The sequence below is a fragment of the Ovis aries genome, chromosome 1 (assembly GCF_016772045.2).
Source record: "Ovis aries strain OAR_USU_Benz2616 breed Rambouillet chromosome 1, ARS-UI_Ramb_v3.0, whole genome shotgun sequence".
NCBI lineage: Eukaryota > Metazoa > Chordata > Mammalia > Artiodactyla > Bovidae > Ovis > Ovis aries.
Window position 1 is genome coordinate 15,192,093 of NC_056054.1, and position 17,004 is coordinate 15,209,096.

General features: G+C 52.6%; 1 protein-coding gene across 3 annotated transcripts in view; it reads right to left on the reverse strand.

The window, feature by feature from the left end:
• RIMS3 (regulating synaptic membrane exocytosis 3) overlaps positions 1–12,812 on the reverse strand; it is a 45,733-nt gene extending 32,921 nt beyond the window's left edge. For all 3 annotated transcript variants that reach the window (XM_042246320.2, XM_012106870.5, XM_012106921.5), the window contains exon 1: positions 12,501–12,812. The gene's annotated coding sequence lies outside the window, so the exon portion shown is untranslated. The remainder of the gene's footprint in view (positions 1–12,500) is intronic.
• Between the last annotated feature and the right edge of the window lie 4,192 nt (positions 12,813–17,004).

Here is a 17,004-nt window from a genome sequence, read left to right on the forward strand (position 1 = left end):
TGTTTTCTAGAGTTACTACTTTAGAAACCGTATTAACGCTCTCATAAAGAAAAAGTGAAAATACGTATTTTTCGTTTCAAAACATACATTAAAATAACAGACATTTCCACCAGCGTGTGTGTTGTGAACAGGGAAAAGTTCTGCTCTCTTGATAACTGTCTTTTTATTGATTAATTGATTTCTTCTCATGTCACAGGAGTGCCTTCTGGAGTCAGATTTACAGCTTGAGCTCTGGGGCCTCACAGGGCATAGATTCCAGGGGAAAACATCCAGGCAGAGTGCACATGCTTCCTGGCCATCTCCATCACCCAATCCCTGTCATAGCTCCTGGCCAGATGTGGCTGCTATTGCCTGACAGGGGCTGTGAGACTTGGTCCTTAAGCATCCCACTAGAAAACACCCTGGGGCTGAAGGCCACTCCCAAACAGAAGCAAGATGCTGCCCTTGGTAGACACACCGGTCCAGAGCTTTGCAAGCTTAAATGTGCACAGAAATCACCTGGGAATCAGGTTGAAACACAGATTCTCATTCCAGGGGTCACAGAAAGGTGGGGCTTGAGTTTCTGCATTTCAAACAAGCTCTCAGGTGATACCACAAAGTTAGTTGGAGGACCACCCAAAGCACCAAGAGGTAAAGATAAAAATACTCTGGCTGCTTTGCAGAAAGAGTGAACTCTTTAGGATGGGAAGACCAGAGCAGGCATCATGGGTCAATACACTGCAGAACACCTCAAGAGATAGATAGGTGCAATTTGGAGAAGAAAGAGATGGAAACTAGCTGGGAAGGACCAGAGGAGGAATAGTATGTTCAGAGGCTGGTGAACAGAGCAGTGCAGTTGAAGCAGGAGGTGGGTGCAGCTGCAGAAGAGAGGGCTGGGAACGTGGGCTGGGAACAGCCCAGAAAGGGCTCTGAACGCAGGGCTGAGGAGGTTGGCTTTAATCCTGAAGGGAGTGAAATCTGACATGGCTTAGATGTAACATTTTACAGAGATCAATCGGACACAGGGCAGAATCAGAAGAAAGCCTGACGGCTGGAAGAGCAGTCAGAAGGCACATAAGAAGGGCTGCACTGCTTCAGACAGTGCTGGTGGAAAGAGAAAAGGGGGGCAGGAGTTGTGGAAGGGCTTGGGGGACTGCCTGAAGTTGGTGATGGGACAAGGTTGGGGGAAGGGAAAAAAACAGACTCCAACATGATTTGCATACAGGAAGGGTGGGGGCTGACAGGTGCCACCAGCAGAGCACGTGGTCCTGGAGGGAAAAGCTGGCTTAAAAGAAACATGAGTGTCCATTTCGGATATGATGAGTCTGAGATAATTTTGCAATTCCCCCAGGGAGCTGTTGGGCAGGTAAGCAGATTCCCTGGAGTTCAGGAGAGCAGAGTGAGTGGGCAGGATTTGGGTGTGTATCCCAGAGGGAAAAGTGGGGTGTAGAAACGAAGGAGAATGCCCGGAGGAGGGTGAAGAAAGAGTGAGAAGCAATGCCCACAGTTAGGGGGAGGAGGAAAACGAAATCCACCAAAGGAGGGAAAGTCAGCAAGTCAGGATAGGAGAACTCAGAGAAAAGGTCACGAGTACAAGGATGACCAATCTGAAGACCAGACCACACCCTGCCATGGAGACCAAGGAGAGGCCTGCATAGCTTAGGATGCAGGAGGGCAAAGGACGCCCAGAACAAGAGCACAGCTTGAATGGAAAGCAGAATTTGGACTAGTGGAGAAGGGAGCTGGAATCCCTGGGGATGGTCTGGGTTGCAGCAGGTTGCCAAGGGGCCTGGGGCTCCCAAGCCCTTATTCTGGCTCAGCCCATGCACAAGAAAGATAGTATTCCCAATCCACAGCACCTGCACATCCACCGACTACAGAATGCCCAGGGGCAGAGCAGACAACTGGGGGAAGAAGTCTTTGGAACAAAGTCTATTGCTGGGCAGCACAACCTATCATCCAATTAGGACTCTTTCTAAGAGTGAGCAGAGACACTACTAACAATCACACCACAGTAAGTTAAGACTGTCCCAGGCAAACCTTAGCCCTGGGGGATAGTGGATCTCCCCAGATATTCATTTGGTCCCTGTCCTCCCTTCCTAGAAGGGGTGGTGGAACTGACAGGTGATAGGGACAGACTAGCTCAGCCTCAGAAGCAGAAGCCCCGCTAAGGATATGGGTGGATAGAGAAATCTCTCCGCCTCCCAGCCCCGCTTTAGCCTGAGAGCTGACGCCCCCGCCAGGGAGGCGGCAGCACCACGGACAGCGCCACCACTCCCACCCCCAGCCCCCACCCCCACCGGGCGCACCCTGCTCGCCTGGCCCTATTTGGTCAGGGCCACGGCTAGGTCGGATCAATAATTCATGGAGTAAGGGGCTCCGGTTACCAGGCCCGCTCTGAGCCGGAAGGCGCCGCCTGCGCCCGCCTCCTGCCCCAGGGACCCTCCCAGGGAAGCCAGCAATCCTTGCAGCCCTGGCCCAGACAGACACCGCCCTCAAAGCCCTCCACCTCCCTGCCCCTCAACCCCGGCCCCGCACCCTCTCTGAGGCACAAAGCCCCAAGTGCATGCCACATGCTTGCACACAGCCACTCAGACACACCACACAGCCAGACACGCACTCTAAAAGATTAGGACATACACAAAACAACAGGCTCACACCACACCCAGCACGCAAGCAACCTAGACACACAGCACACACACATACACACACCAGATGCCTCACAGACACACATTACACACAGACACATTCACCACAGACCCACAAGCACATCACACAGAAGACACCCTGCCATTCACACGCACACTCACACAACGCACAGAGCCTCCCCACATAGACCCTCAGACTATCACTCAGAGGTCCATTCACCATGCACACATGTATTACAAACTCTCTCTTAAACACACACACACAATATATGCCTTCAGAGACCCTTAGACATTTGCCGTGGATGCACAAGCACATGCCCCACACTACCCAGGCCCCCCACCCTCCTGGAGCCCAGGCCTGCCCTCCCACTGGGAGCATGGGAATTGGGAGGGGCAGGCAGGACTTCCCTCCTGCCCACCTGGCCCTGGTCTGGAGCCCTAAGGATACATCCTCTGTGTCCTCTGAGGGGCCCCTCAAGGTCACTGTCCAATCCCCAGGGGCAGGAGTTCAGTGGCACAAAGAGGTGGGAAAGGGGACAGCAAGCAGAACAGGGCCTTTGAGACCCCAAAGCCTCCTGGCTTTGCTATGGCTGGGCCCTAAGCTTTGCAGACAGCCTCACCCTCACCTGCGGCCTCAGCGCTGTCTGGGACTCCAGCCCTCTGGGAGGACTTGAGGCCTGTCTTGTGCATGGCGATCGGGTGGACTGTGGAGTCTGCAGCTCCTGCTTCCCCTAGGAGTTTCCCACGTCCTGCTCAGAGGCGAGGGACACCCATCCAGACACCCCAACTCCAAGAGTCCCCCTCTCAAGCAAGGTGGAGGACAGTGGCCCACATTCTTCTATCTACACGACAATCATGGCAGGATTCTCTGAAAGCACTCCATGCCAGGGCACGGTGTGAGGAGAAGGGAGTAGGCTGGCATAGCATAAGACACTCCCAAATGCTCCAGGCAGATGGAAGGGAGCTTAAAGATTATCCAGGTCCACATACTTGATGTCTCTGGACAACTTCCCAGGCTTGCACTGTCTACATAACACTGTGTGTCCCTCAATGATTTATGCCAAATCTCCATACCCCTGTATGGCTCATTATTTATTTTCTTGAAATTGACACTATTAACGCAAATGCATTTATTTTAAATAGAAATTTTGCATGACTACTCTATACGGAAAGCCAATACCAACTTTAATAAATAGAAAATGACAGTGAAATAAGTACAGTGAAAACAAAGATATATTATTAAAATTTAGCTACACAGAGCTGCCAGTCAAAGCATCTGCAGGGTTTTTTTGTTTTTTACTATGTCACATAGTTTGCGGGATCTTGGTTCCCCAGCCAGGGATCGAACCCAGATCCCTGCAGGGAAAGTGCCAAGTCCTAACCTCTGGACTGCCAGGGAATCCCCAATATCTCTGTTTAAAGGGGAGGGCAGCAAGTGTTGGAAAGTTGTTAAAGACACATCACCAAGGCACTTTCTCTATGGGACAACCGTGGACTTGATAGGGTTGAAAGGGAACCAATTTTCTCAGTATGCGAGCCAAGGGCGGGCAGTAACACGTCCATGAGCCACTGAAAGTCAACTCAGTTCTCTCTGATGGTAGCAGGCCCATGTTGGGAAGGAAGCTCTAGGCCTGCCTGCCTCCTGCAGGAGCTTGGATGGCACAGAGGCCAGCTGGCGCCCTGTTGCCACATTCCATTCTGGTAATAACAAGCCTTAAAAATTGCTAGGTTCTCTTCTATTTATGAATTGTTCTTACACCTACTATCTAATACAAGCCTCACGGCAGGGATGACCATGCCCATTTCTGAATGAGAAAATGAGGTTCTGAAAGGTTAAAAGGCTCCCAGAGCCACACAGTTACATGGGGTAGGTCCACACGGAGGAGCCCCTCAACTCCTAGGCAGATGCTTTTTCTACCCTGCCTGCATCCTTCCTCCCCACAGTTGAGAGCCCTTGCTCTGGGCTGGCCCCACGCTGGGCAGTAGGGAGCAGGCACTGTAACCTGGTGTCTGCCTGTAAGGCCCAAATGATCCTGAAAGGCAAAGGGGCAAGTGAGTAAGGAGCTAAGGTTAAGAACTGTTCCTTGGGAGTCACACACTGCTGTCTGTCCCTAGCCTGTAAATGTCACTTCTCTGAACCTCAGTTTCCTTGTCTTTAAAATGGGGATAACAGAGACTTTCCTGGTGGTCCATGGCTAAGACTCTGTGCTCCCAGTTTCAGGGGGTCTGGGTTTGATTCTGGTCAGGGAACTAGATCCCACAGGCTGCAACCAAAGATCCCAAATGAGGCAACCAAGACAGAAGATCCTGCATGCCACAACAAAGAGCTGGATCAGCTAAATAAATAAGTACTTAAAAAAATAAAATGTGAATTATAGTACCTATCTTGTAGGGTGTGAGGGTTAAATGAAATAATACATGTGGGGGCTTCCTTGGTGGCTCAGTGGTAAAGAATCTCAAGGCAGGAGACACTAGGGAGTTTGATCCCACATGCCCAAGAGCAACTAAGCCCATGTGTCACTATACATCTGTGCTCTAGAGCCCAGGAACCTCAACTACTGAGCCACAGGCCCCAGCTACTGAAGCCCCTGCATCCTACAGCCCGTCGTCTACAATAAGAGAAGCCACTGCAATGAGAAGCCCGTACTGCAACTAGAGAAAAGCCCCAGCACAGCCAAAGTAATTTTTAAAAATTTAAATAATAATAATGCATGTGTATAGAGTCTGGTACAGAGTAAGTGCTCAAAAAACTGCTTATTACTAGGGAAGTAGAAGACTAGATGGCACCCCACTCCAGTACTCTTGCCTGGAAAATGCCATGGATGGAGGAGCCTGGTAGGCTGCAGTCCATGGGATCGCTAACAGTCGGTCACGACTGAGCGACTTCACTTAACCCACTCCAGTGTTCTTGCCTGGAGAATCCTAGGGACAGGGGGAGCCTGGTGGGCTGCCGTCTATGGCTTCGCACAGAGTCAGACACGACTGAAGCGACTTAGCAGCAGCAGCAGGAGACTAGAAATAACACAGGTAAAGAATGCCTGATGGGGAGAAATGAAGGCATGCATGGTGCTTCACTGAGGGGAGGAAATGAGTTGAGTTCTAGGAGATGAATACGATCCTGGCAGAGAGAACTGTCCTGACTGCTCATGCTCTTCTCTAGCCTCTCTCTCTACTTTAAAGAGAGGTGAGAAAATCAGGGTCTAACCTCCCTAACTCTCTGTTCAGGTCTCTGAATGACATTTGACGGGTTCTTCAGTTCCTGCCCTGGGTACTGCTGCTGCCCCAGGAAAAGACTCCCCTTACAGTCAAAATGCTAGGTCTGTTTTCTCCAGGTGCTACCAGATAGAAGGCTGGGGCCAGGCCAACCTGGCACTGTAAGGATTATAGCAGATGTCTCTTGAAGTACTTGCCCAGATAACTTACAAACAAGAGCCATGTCTGTGTGTCTGACTTTGTGATCCTTCCCTGCAGGCTGCAGTTGATTGGACCAAGGCGGGCACCTGACCTCCCCAGAGCCAATCAGATCCTCTCCTGGGAGTCTGGTCTTGGATCTGCCAAGCCCTGGGTTCTATCTCTGAATGTAGCTGGAACTGAGGGATGAAATACAGGAACTATAGGTGGCCCCCATGTCTGGAAAAGCAGAGAAAACCCAGTAGGTGGAGAGAGAAAGGTGAAGGCAGTCAACAAGGCAGAGAAATCAGTTGCTTCAATTTCTCTTGGCCAACAGGTCTCACCTTCTAGAAGCTAATGATTTTCCTACTCCTCAGTTCCCAGGAACCCCTTGTGTCCTCATAAAAAACCCTTCTTTATTACTGAGGCTGGTTTGAGTGGGTTTCTGTATATAAGCAAAGACCTAATTAAGGACAGGGGAGAAGCTGGAATCCGGAGGCACAAAGATGAGCAATCACTATGCCTGCACCGGAAGAGCTCAGTTTCACAGGAGACAAGGAAGAAATGATGTAGACTCTGTGCAGATATGACTGAGGGTGGGGGTGGGGGTGGGGGACTTGGCTCAGGAAGGGCCAGGAGGGTTCCTGGGAGGCTTCACAGCAAAAGGGGCAGCTAAGCTTGATTTTGAAGAATGAAGGATGTTCTCCAGGGAGACAAAGCAGAGGTGGGGAGGCGTTCTGGGCAGGGGGAACTACAAGGGCAGAGGCACAGAGGCACAAAGCAGCCGGATGTGTTAGAGGACCAGGAGTTCAAAGTGCGGGGAGGGGGTAAGAGGGGAGATGAGGCTGGAGGGGGTACAGATCATAAAGGGCTTTGAATTCCATGCTAAAAAGCCGAGGCACTTCCTGCCCTCAATGGGGAGCTATTGAAGTATTTTAAGTAGCAGGGGGTGACAGGGTCAGTTCTCTGTTTTGGGAAGATCGCTTTGGGGTTGGACAGAGAAAGGCATGGAGAAGGCAAGCCTGGAGGCAGAGAGGCCAGTTAGGATGCTGCAGCAACGATTCATCTAGTCCTTTCATTCATAGAACAACTCACTGTTTACCTACTATGCGCAAGGACCAGGCAAAACCAGATTCCTGATCCTACAGAGTTCATAGTCTAGTGAGAAAGAGGGACAAGGAAAAGCAGGTCAGGTGTGATGAGTGCTGTGAAGAAGTACAGGGTCCTATGGAGGGGGCTGATGTTTAGTTTCTGGTTTAGGCTTCTCGGCAGAAATGATGTTCGAGCTGGTATCTGAAGGAGATAGATAAGGAGGGGGAGGGCATTCCAGGATGAGGGGACAACAGCCGAGAGAGAGGGCGAACGACACAGACGTTCCAAAAAGGTAGGCAAGGACCGGATTCCACAGGGCCTTGCAGACTACGTCAGTCTGGCTTTTATTCCAAGAAATCTTGGAAGGGTCTTAAGCAGGGAAATGACACAATCAAACATTTATCTTTAGAAGATCACTCTGACTATAGGGCGAAACATGAAATGAAGCCGGGCAAGAACAGAAACATCAGGAGACCAGTTTAGGAGGCCGTCACTGTGGTCCAGGTTGAGAGCTGAGGTTGGGCTGGAGCAGGGCAGTGAACAGAGAGAAAGATGACGGAATGGGGAGGGAGTCAGGAGAACCAGCAGCACTTGCTAAGGGCTGGCTGTGGAATGTGGGGGTGAAGGAGAGGGAGGTGTCCAGGAGGACTTCCAGCTTTCCAGCTTGAGCAAGTGGGTGGCTGGTGGTGGCAGAGACGAGCTGGGGACACGAGGCAGAGCAGGTGCCAGCGGGCGGAGCTGGGGCCTGAGTTTCCACCTGAGACTGATGGTGAGACATCTAAATGTGGTCCATGAAGCAGTCAGACAGGTCTTGAGCCCAGAAGAGATTAAAGTCAAGTCAAGGAGATTACCCGGGAGTCGGGGGAGAGTGGGCGGTACAGGACAGCTATGAGGAATCGTGGTCACAGCAGGGCCTGGGAGCAGAGGGACCGGAAGCTCTGAGCTTGGAAAATCAGAACCGTGAAATCCAAAGGCCACCTCTCAACCCTGGGAGGCATCTGGCTTCAGTTCCATCTCTCCTAGCCAAGTATCACTTCTAGGCACAGGCACTTCCCTTCCCCACACACCTCCTTCCTTCTCGGCAAACTCCAAGTTACCCTGGAGACCCGGCTCATCCTGGGGAAGACTTCCCTGGTCCAGGTATGTGCTTTCCCATCTGACAACCTGGGGTTGGAACCCCAGCTCTGTCACTTGATGGCTGTGTGACTTTGGCCAAGAAGCTGACTCTCACTCTGACCATCTATCAGTTCAGTTCAGTCGCTCAGTCGTGTCCGACTCTTTGCGACCCCATGAATCGCAGCACCTATTTCATAGGGCTGTTTGAAGATGAAGATGTCAAGTGCTTAGCAGAGAACCTAGCACACAGTAAGCACTAAATAAATGTTCCTACTATTAACATCCCACCCACCTTGGGACAGTTAGTCATGCCCTCCACCTCACACCTCCTTCATTTGGGGACTATCTGCAGTCTGTGTTGCTCCCTGCCTCTTCCTATTCCAACCTAGTTTGTGGGGCCATATAATACGCAGGGCCCAGTGCTAAATTAAAAAGCAAGACCCCTTGTTCAAAATTACTAAGAATTGCAAGATGGTGACAGCCAAACATTAAATGAAGTATGGGGTCCTTCCAAGCACAGGTTGCTCTGTGCAACCACAGACTGGTGAATCCAGCCCAGCCCCCACCCCCTGCCAGCCCATGGCCCGGCCTGGATTCGGGGTCAGCCTCAACGCAAGAGAGTTAAAATGCCAACTGACATTGCAATAGGGTTTTCTGATTTCCATCTGGAATTTCATTTTATCCTTCCTATGGACACATAACATCAACATAACCGAGGATACTGAAGATCAGAGACAGGTGTGCCTTGCCAGAGGTTCCCCACCCCCATGAACTGCAGAGCTGGGACGTGAATATATGCCTGCCTGGTGCCAAAGCCCTGCCTCTTACGCTCTGGTTCCCCAGGGAGGTTGGGAGAACATGGGCCCAAGAGATAAACTTCGTCAACAAGGCCCAGAGAGAGGGAGCTGAAGGGACTGGGACTGGCCTCCTTCCCCCCGGAATGAGTCACATAAACAACCTGCCCCCTGGGCACCCAGGCTGCTGCGCAGGGAAGGAGAATGAGAGGGCAGAAGGTCACCCCCAAGAAGGCTCTGCCTGAGGGCCACAGACCCCAGCCCGCATGATCTGGAAATCAGCCCTTGCCCTTTCTGCTTCAGAATCTTTAGAGGCTGCCATCGGCTTCAGGATAATTCCCAAGTCTTTAGTGTCCTGCTAGACAGACCAGGACGTCTGGCCCGACTGTGCTGACTCCTGTCCCCTCGCTCCCTCTCCTCCCCTCTGCTGCCCTCCCCACCACGCCAGGCCTGTTTCCACAACATCAAGGCCCTAGCACATCCAGTTCCCTCCTCCTCTGCCTCCTCGATTCCTCGTCATGCTAGCCTCCCTGCATCTTTTTTTTTCCAACACATGTCACATGTGTTATTACCCGTTCTGGGCCATCTCCCGACTAGAATGCCCACCCCATGGAGGCAGGAGCTGCCCGACACACAGAGCTGAGCACATCAGGTGTCCTGCGACAGATGCAGAAGGGCCCTGTGCTCTTTCTCCCCTTCTCCCAATGCCTCCCCAACCCTCCTTTTCTTGTCCAGGCATCCTGAACTCAAGGTGTGAGGAGCCCAAATTTACAAAGGCAAGAGAATCATCACATAGCCTGCACCCTCTGTCCGTCAGTCCTGGGCTATGGGCTGTTCATCCAGTTACATTGAACCCACCAAGCATCTTCCAGATGGGGTGGGGCAGTATGGGTGTAAATGATTCCTATTTTCCAGAGACATCTGAGTCCTGAAGTGTAACAGAGGCTGAAGTGGAGGATGTGGGTCCTGAACCCAGGTCTCTCTGGTGCCCAAGAACCTGGAGTCCTCTCTGCCTCTGTGACTCACAGTTCCCAGGCAGCTCACCTCCAACCAGAGAGCAACTGTTTCTAACTCGTGGCCTCAGTTCACACACAGCCCAGGCAGCATAGCTCCTTTGTCAGGTCAGCAAAGCACCAGGGCAGGAGACAGCCCCACTGTCAGTGAGAAGCCCGTGCAGAAGGCAGCCCTCCCCTGAGTTAACAAGATGCCAGTGGGGGAGAATCACGCCCCAGGTCAGCCAAACAGTAGAAGGGGAGACACCCCTAACTGTCAGCAAGGAAGCATTCTTGCACCCCAAGTCAGCAAAAAGGCCAGTGTGGGAGACACTTCCCTACCTCCCCCTGCATGTCTTGGGTGTATACAAAGTCCTCCAAGGTGGTGCTCCCGGGGTGGGGGGTGGGGTAGGGTAGGGTGGGGTGGGGGAGTCAGTGGGGCTGGGTTTTGGCTGCTGCCCAGGGCAGACAAGGCTGCAGCCTGGGAGTGGGATAGACGCGGGTGAGAGTTCTCACATGGCACTAATGAAATCAACCACCAGCCTGCCCCCTCCTCCCCAGGGACCCTCCAGCCTCCAGCTGATGCAATGCCCAGGCCAGATAATTGTTTTCTTCCCTCCTTAAAGGGCCAGCTGCTGTTGCAGCTGCAGGCATCACCCAGACCCCTGACAGACCCCATAGAGCTTAGCAGCTGGTTAGGGACAGGGCACGCCCAGAAAGGAGCAGCTCAGCCCTGGGCTCCGCACAGTAAAATCCAATTATGTACAGAGAACCAGAAGTGTCTGTGGGCAAGGAGGGAGGGAAAGAGGAGAGTTCAGGCAGAGACAGTGCCTGGCCCACTGAGACCTCACGCCCCAAGGGATGGGATCTTGGTCCCTGCTGAGTCCTCAGCCCTGGGCTCCTGTCTGTCTGTCCTGTCGGGTCCTTGGCCCTGGGCTTGCTCAGGAGTTCAGCAGTTACCTACTGAGCTCCCCTGAGTGCCAGCCTCTGTGCTAAGCGGCTCAAATCCACCATTTCATTTTCTCCTCCCAGCAGATCTAGAAGGTGGGTATGTTTTACTGAAGGAGGCTCAGAGAGAAGAAGTGATTTCCTCATTAGCGCATAGCCAGAAAGTGGCAGAGGCTGGGTTGGAAGCCAAGTTTGCCTGACTCTGGGCTTCGTTCCCTGCAGAGGGTCGGGTAGATATGGAACCCCAGGGCTGGAGGTCTCTAAGCCAGGCATCGGGACAGCGGGCGCGGAAGGGGTCTGTGGGCCCTAAACAGCCTCCGAAGTGCACAGAACTTGGGCTGCGCACAGGTTTCACAGACCCCTTCCCCCCGCCTCACCTCCACAAGAGAATGCCCCATTAGGCTGCCCACATGTCCCCAGGGATAGTTGGCAGCTGCCTGATGACAGACTAATTGGTGGCTGGCAGCAACGATGGGGCTGGTTAGTTAACCCCTTGGTGACCAGGCCTGGCCCAGAAAGGCCCTTGCCCCACCACTTCAGGCCCCAAATTCAAGGACCCCAGACTTAAGTCATCATGAGCAGAAGACTGGACCAAAGGTGACAGCCCTCCTCTCTCCATCCAGACCCCACCCCTGGGGCTGGAATTGGACAGTGATCTCCATTCAGGCTCCCCAGACACAGAGGGCTACATCCAGAGAGCCCCAGGTGGCAGGGCAGCCAGCACCCCTTTCCTCTGGCCTTGGTATGGCACTGCTCTCCCCAACCAGGACCACGGGGGCTATGGGCCTTCCCTGGGTTTCCAGGCCCAGGGTACTGGGAAGAAACCTCCTTCTCAGGATGGGTTGTCCAGAGAAGGTGATATGGGCATCAGTCCAGGCATCCTGGGGCCAGGAGGTGAAAACACCCTACTCTTGAAGGAGAGGATGCCCAGTTTGTGCACCAAGGGTCTTGCCAAGCCTCCATGAACCCTGGATTCCCCACCATGGAGTAACCAACTGTCTTTCCTGGCTTCCCAGAGTCCCTTCTCCCCACCCTAGGGCTGGAGTGGGCATTACCCCTTTCCTTTATATGGGGTGGGGGTGGGGGGGTCCTCTGGGCACCACCATGATGTCTCATTGGAGGAAAGAGTGGCCAGCTTCTCAACCAGGCACAGGCAGCAAAAAGAAAGGCAGGCTGCCTGCCAGCTCCCTTTCCAGGATAGATTTTAAGCACTTTCCAAAAATGCCATGGGAGGCAATGCTGTTGAGGAGCAGGGGCCCAGGTGCTCTGAGCATCAGCAAAGAACTCAAGACTCTGGGGCCCTCTACTCCATTTTCCGGGCTTCTCCAAACACCTAATGTTCCTTTCTCAAACCTTAGCCCCCCACCCGAGTCATCACACACACTGTCATCCTCCCCAAAAGCCCCTCCCTAGACCCTGAACACTTAGGTCCCTACGTGGCGCCTCACCATCAGAGACCCTTCCCCCGCCCCGTGGTCCCCCGGACCTCCGCCATCCCCTCCCCACATCCATTCCTAGGCAAGCAAGGCCTATCGACTTACCCGGAGGTGGGGCCGGGGTCCAGGCAGGGAGGGGTCTCGGCTGGCCCAGGCGACTCCGCAAGGCGGGGCAGGTGCTGCCCCGGGACCCCGCCCCGCGGACCCGGCGGTAGGCGCGGCCCGGTCCCAGGCGCGCGGCGGACTCCGAGGGGCAGGGGCGCGGGGCGGGGAGGGGCGGCGAGAGAGGCTCACGGGGGCATCGCCCGCCACCGGGCCGGGCACCTCCGCTCCGCCCGCCTGCGCTGCCGGCTCCGCAGCCGCCAAGGTTCTCAGCCGCCGCCGGGTGCAAAGCCCAAGCCCCGGCAGGCGGGAGGCAAAGAGGGAGGCGGGGCCTGATGGGGGCGGGGCCTCGGGCGGACGGGTGGGGCCATTGGGAGGGGCGGGGCCGGTGGGGCAGGGCCTGTGGTAGTGGGCGGGGCCTAAGGGAATCTGGAGAGTCTCGGTTTGCCTGGTTGGGGGCGACCTACGCTAATAAGGCCTCGAAGGGACGGGGAAAGAGGACACTCCAAGCCTCTACTTTTCTCCAGAACGCTCCTGCTAATGCTTGTCTTCCCCCGCCCCCACCTCTACGTCTTTCTGTTCTTTCTCATCTTCCTTCTCTCTGGGGATCTCCCAGGACCTCACTGGCACCATGATACCCCTGTCACACCGTGGACCAGATCCAGGATGGTCAGATGGTGAGAGAAGGGGGAAATGATCTACAAACTTCAAATCCAGTTTACAGATGCAAAACCTGAAGCCCAGAATGGAGAGAAGGCTTGCCCAAGTGCCTGCCATGAAGAAAAAGACTTTACGATGTCCCTTTCAGACAGAGGCTAAGAGAGTAGTGTCCTGCCCTGAGACCCTCCGCTCTCCTCTTCTAGAGCAGTGGTTTTCAACTTAGGGTAATTCTGCTTCCCCAATTCCAGAGTGTCTGGAGACATCTTTGGTTTTCACATCTGAGATTGCTACTGGCATCTAGTGAGAGGGCTTCCCTGGTAGCGCAGAGGTTAAAGCATCTGCCTGCAATGTGGGAGACTTGGGTTCGATCCCTGGGTCGGGAAGATCCCCTGGAGAAGGAAATGGCAACCCACTCCAGTATTCTTGCCTGGAGAATCCCATGGATGGAGGAGCTTGGTGGGCTACAGTCCATGGGTCGCAAAGAGTCGGACACGACTGAGCGACTTCACTTCACTTCTAGTGAGAAGAAATGAAGGTTGCTGAAAGACATCTACCAATACACAGGACACCCCCAAATGTCACTAATGCCAAAGCTGAAAAACCCTGCCTTAGGACTTTGCCCTCTGCCTAACTGGAGCTTCCAAGTGGGCTGCCCCAGCACTGGGACACAAGGTCGCTGTATACAGTCTCTCCTAGAGTTGTGCCTGTCCCATCTTCTTGTGCCTAACATTGCTCAGCTGGTCAATTTCACTTTTGGGCTCCAGTGTTCTAAATTCACTGACTTAGAGAGGCGCCAGTATTATTACTATTTGCCTTCCTAACTGTTCCCTGAAGGCAGGCAAAGCAAGTAGTCTCCCTGCTGAGGGCATGGATTACAATGTGACTGGGGAATGGAAAGGTGAGGGGGAGGAGGGAAGGAAAATGACTGGGATTATTTAATAAAAACAACCCTCCTGGGGATGGTGGAGGTGAAGGACAGGGAGAGCAGAGTCTGTGAAGATGTGGAAGAGATGGGAGGAATCCAGCCTGCTCTGTGCTCCTCCCATGTGCCCCATCAAAAAGCCGTGTGAACCAGGGGCTCCCTTGGGAATTGAGGTCCCTCTGCACATCTGATGAAAACTTGGACCCTCCCTCCGGAGAAATGTGCAGATATACACTCCTTACATAATTTCAGGGACTCCAAAGCTCCATAATGGCTTCCAGAAGGATTGGGCAGGGGGTAGAGGGAGGGATAGAGGTTGATCCTTAAGTGCACATAGGAGACTAAACAGGCAGGGACGAAAAAATAAAGCTAGAAAAAAGGAATGGAAAGGGATTTGCCTCACCTGATTTCCCTCCCACCCTCCGAATAGCACAGCTTGTGGGATCTTACTTCCTGGACTGGAGATTGAAGCCATGCTTAGCAGTGAAAGTGCCCAGTCCTAACCACTGGACCTTCAGGGAATTCCTGCACCTTACCTGATACTAAAACATATTCAAGGCGCTTCCCTGGTGGCTCAGTGGTAAAGAATCTACCTTCCTATGCAGGAGACACGGGTTCAGTCCCTGGTCCGGGAAGACCCCACATGCTGTGGATCAACTGGGCCCACGCACAACAACTGTGAAGCCTGTGCTCTACAGCCTGGAAGCCACAACTGCTGAGGCCATGTGCTGCAGCTTCTGAAGCTCGATCACCCTGGAGCCCGTGTTCCAATACCAGAGGAGCCCCCACAATGAGAGGCCTTCGCACCGCACCTGGAGAGCAGCCGCTGCTCACCACGACTAGAGGAAAGCACGAGCAGCCGCAAAGACCCAGCAGAGCCAAAAAGAAATAAAACAAAAACCATGTTCTAAAACCAGTGTATTCAAAGCAGTGTGGTATTGAAGCGGACCTAGAGGAATCAGTGAAACAAAATGGAGAGCAGAAATGGACAACCACACAGGGGAATTCGGTGTAGGATGAAGGTAGCACTTCAGGTAAATGAGGGGAAATTCAGTATAGGCCTTTTAACAAATAGGTGGACCATCAAGCAAGTTATTTGGGAAAATAAGAGAGAGCTGTGTTCTTACCCTACACGGGTATAAATTCCAGGTGGAGCCCATATTTAAATAAAAATACTGTAATATACCAGAAGAAAAATAAGTGAATGTTTTCACAATCTGGGGGGATGGAATGGAAAAGATTTTTCTAAGCATGATGAAACCTGTACACCAAAGGGAAAACACTGATAAATTTGACTGTAAAAATTATAAAACTATAAAAACTTCTATAGAGAAGTGTGATCACATTCAAGTTTGAAAGACTTGAGATACAACCGGGAAGGGCTGCATTCCAGTTGCCCTCTTCTCTTGCCTCTCTGCCCTGCCAGCCCCTCCCCCAAGCCGCGAAGGGCATGAGCAGAAGGGACGGATGTGGCAGTGACAGTCAAGGCAGAGTACATCGAGAAGGCTCCTCCCACGGCACCCTGGCCAGGGTCCACCTGTTCAGGGGCCGGGAAGCCCCGGAAATCCCAGCCTGGCCATCTGGGTCCGCAGCAGGTGCCTTAGCACAGCGGAGCCAGTCTGTGCCAAGGCTGCTCACCACTTCCCTCGTGTGGCCATAGCAGGAACTGCAACCTTCGATTCCGCTTTTGCCATTTCCCGGAGTTAACGCAGGAAGACTTTTTCTTAATATAAATAAGAGTTAAATTTTTGAGGAAGCTAATGATGTTCCAGGCCTTGTGCTAAACACTTAACATAGACTATTTCCTTTGACCCTTAAAACAACTCTTCTAGGTGGGTCCACTGTATTATCATCTCCATTTGACCGATGAGGAAATAGAATTTGAAAGAAGTGAATTGTCCAGTCTCTAAAGTGGTGCCATCAGGATTCAAGGTCTGCCTCCTGGCCCTACTTTTAATGCAAGAAAGCCAAATCCGTGGAGAAACCAATAAAACAACGTGTTTTTTTTTAAAAATTAACCTTGATCCCGGCCTTATCCCAGGTGCTGGCAATTTAGAATTGAGGAAAAACAGCCATTAGGAGAGACAGGCAAGAGAAACATTTCTGACTCAATGAATCCTGGAAACAGCAGAGAACATGTTAATCCCAGGAAGGGGCGGAGGGAGTGGGGAGGGATCCCAGAGATGTCCTTGAAGCTGAATCTTGTTGAGTTTCAAGGAGGGGTGAAGGAGTGGAACGGAACTTACAAGCCTCCTATGAGAAGGAAGACTGGGGCTTTGGGGAGGAGCTGTTGGGATAGCTGGAGAGATGAGGTGGGACAAATATACTTGACCAAGCTAGAGTTTGGGCACAGAGGAGTTAGGGCACAAAGATTTTGAGTACTTTTCCATGTTTTCTGTTGATTTGGTCTAGGGACCACCTGCTCTGCCAGTCCAGGCTGCCTTGTTCCTCCCAGATGTTCCCCACCTGGGATCAAGGTGCAGGTTGCCTAAAGTGGAAACGTGGGAGTCAGTCTTGACTCACCCTTGTCCTCCCCTCCATCCAATTAATTTCAGGGCCTGTCCTGCCTACCTCCTAGTGCTCCCAGGTTCCCTGTCTGCTCTCCACCCCTGTGGCCACTCCCTTCCTCCAAAGGGCCATCCTCACTCCTGAATCCAGCTGCTGAATCCAGTGACTGGGTCTCCCCACCTCCAGACTTTCACATAAGTGAAATCCTTCTACAGCAAATCTGACCACATCCCCCCTCCTATGGAACACCCCTTTCACTATTGCATATGGAAATGGGTAAGTAATGAGGTCCTACTATATAGCTTAAGGAACTATATTCAATATCCTCTAATACATAATGGAAAAGAATATGAAAAAGAATATATCTATGTACAACTGAATCACTTGGCTGTATATCAGAAATTAACACAATATCAT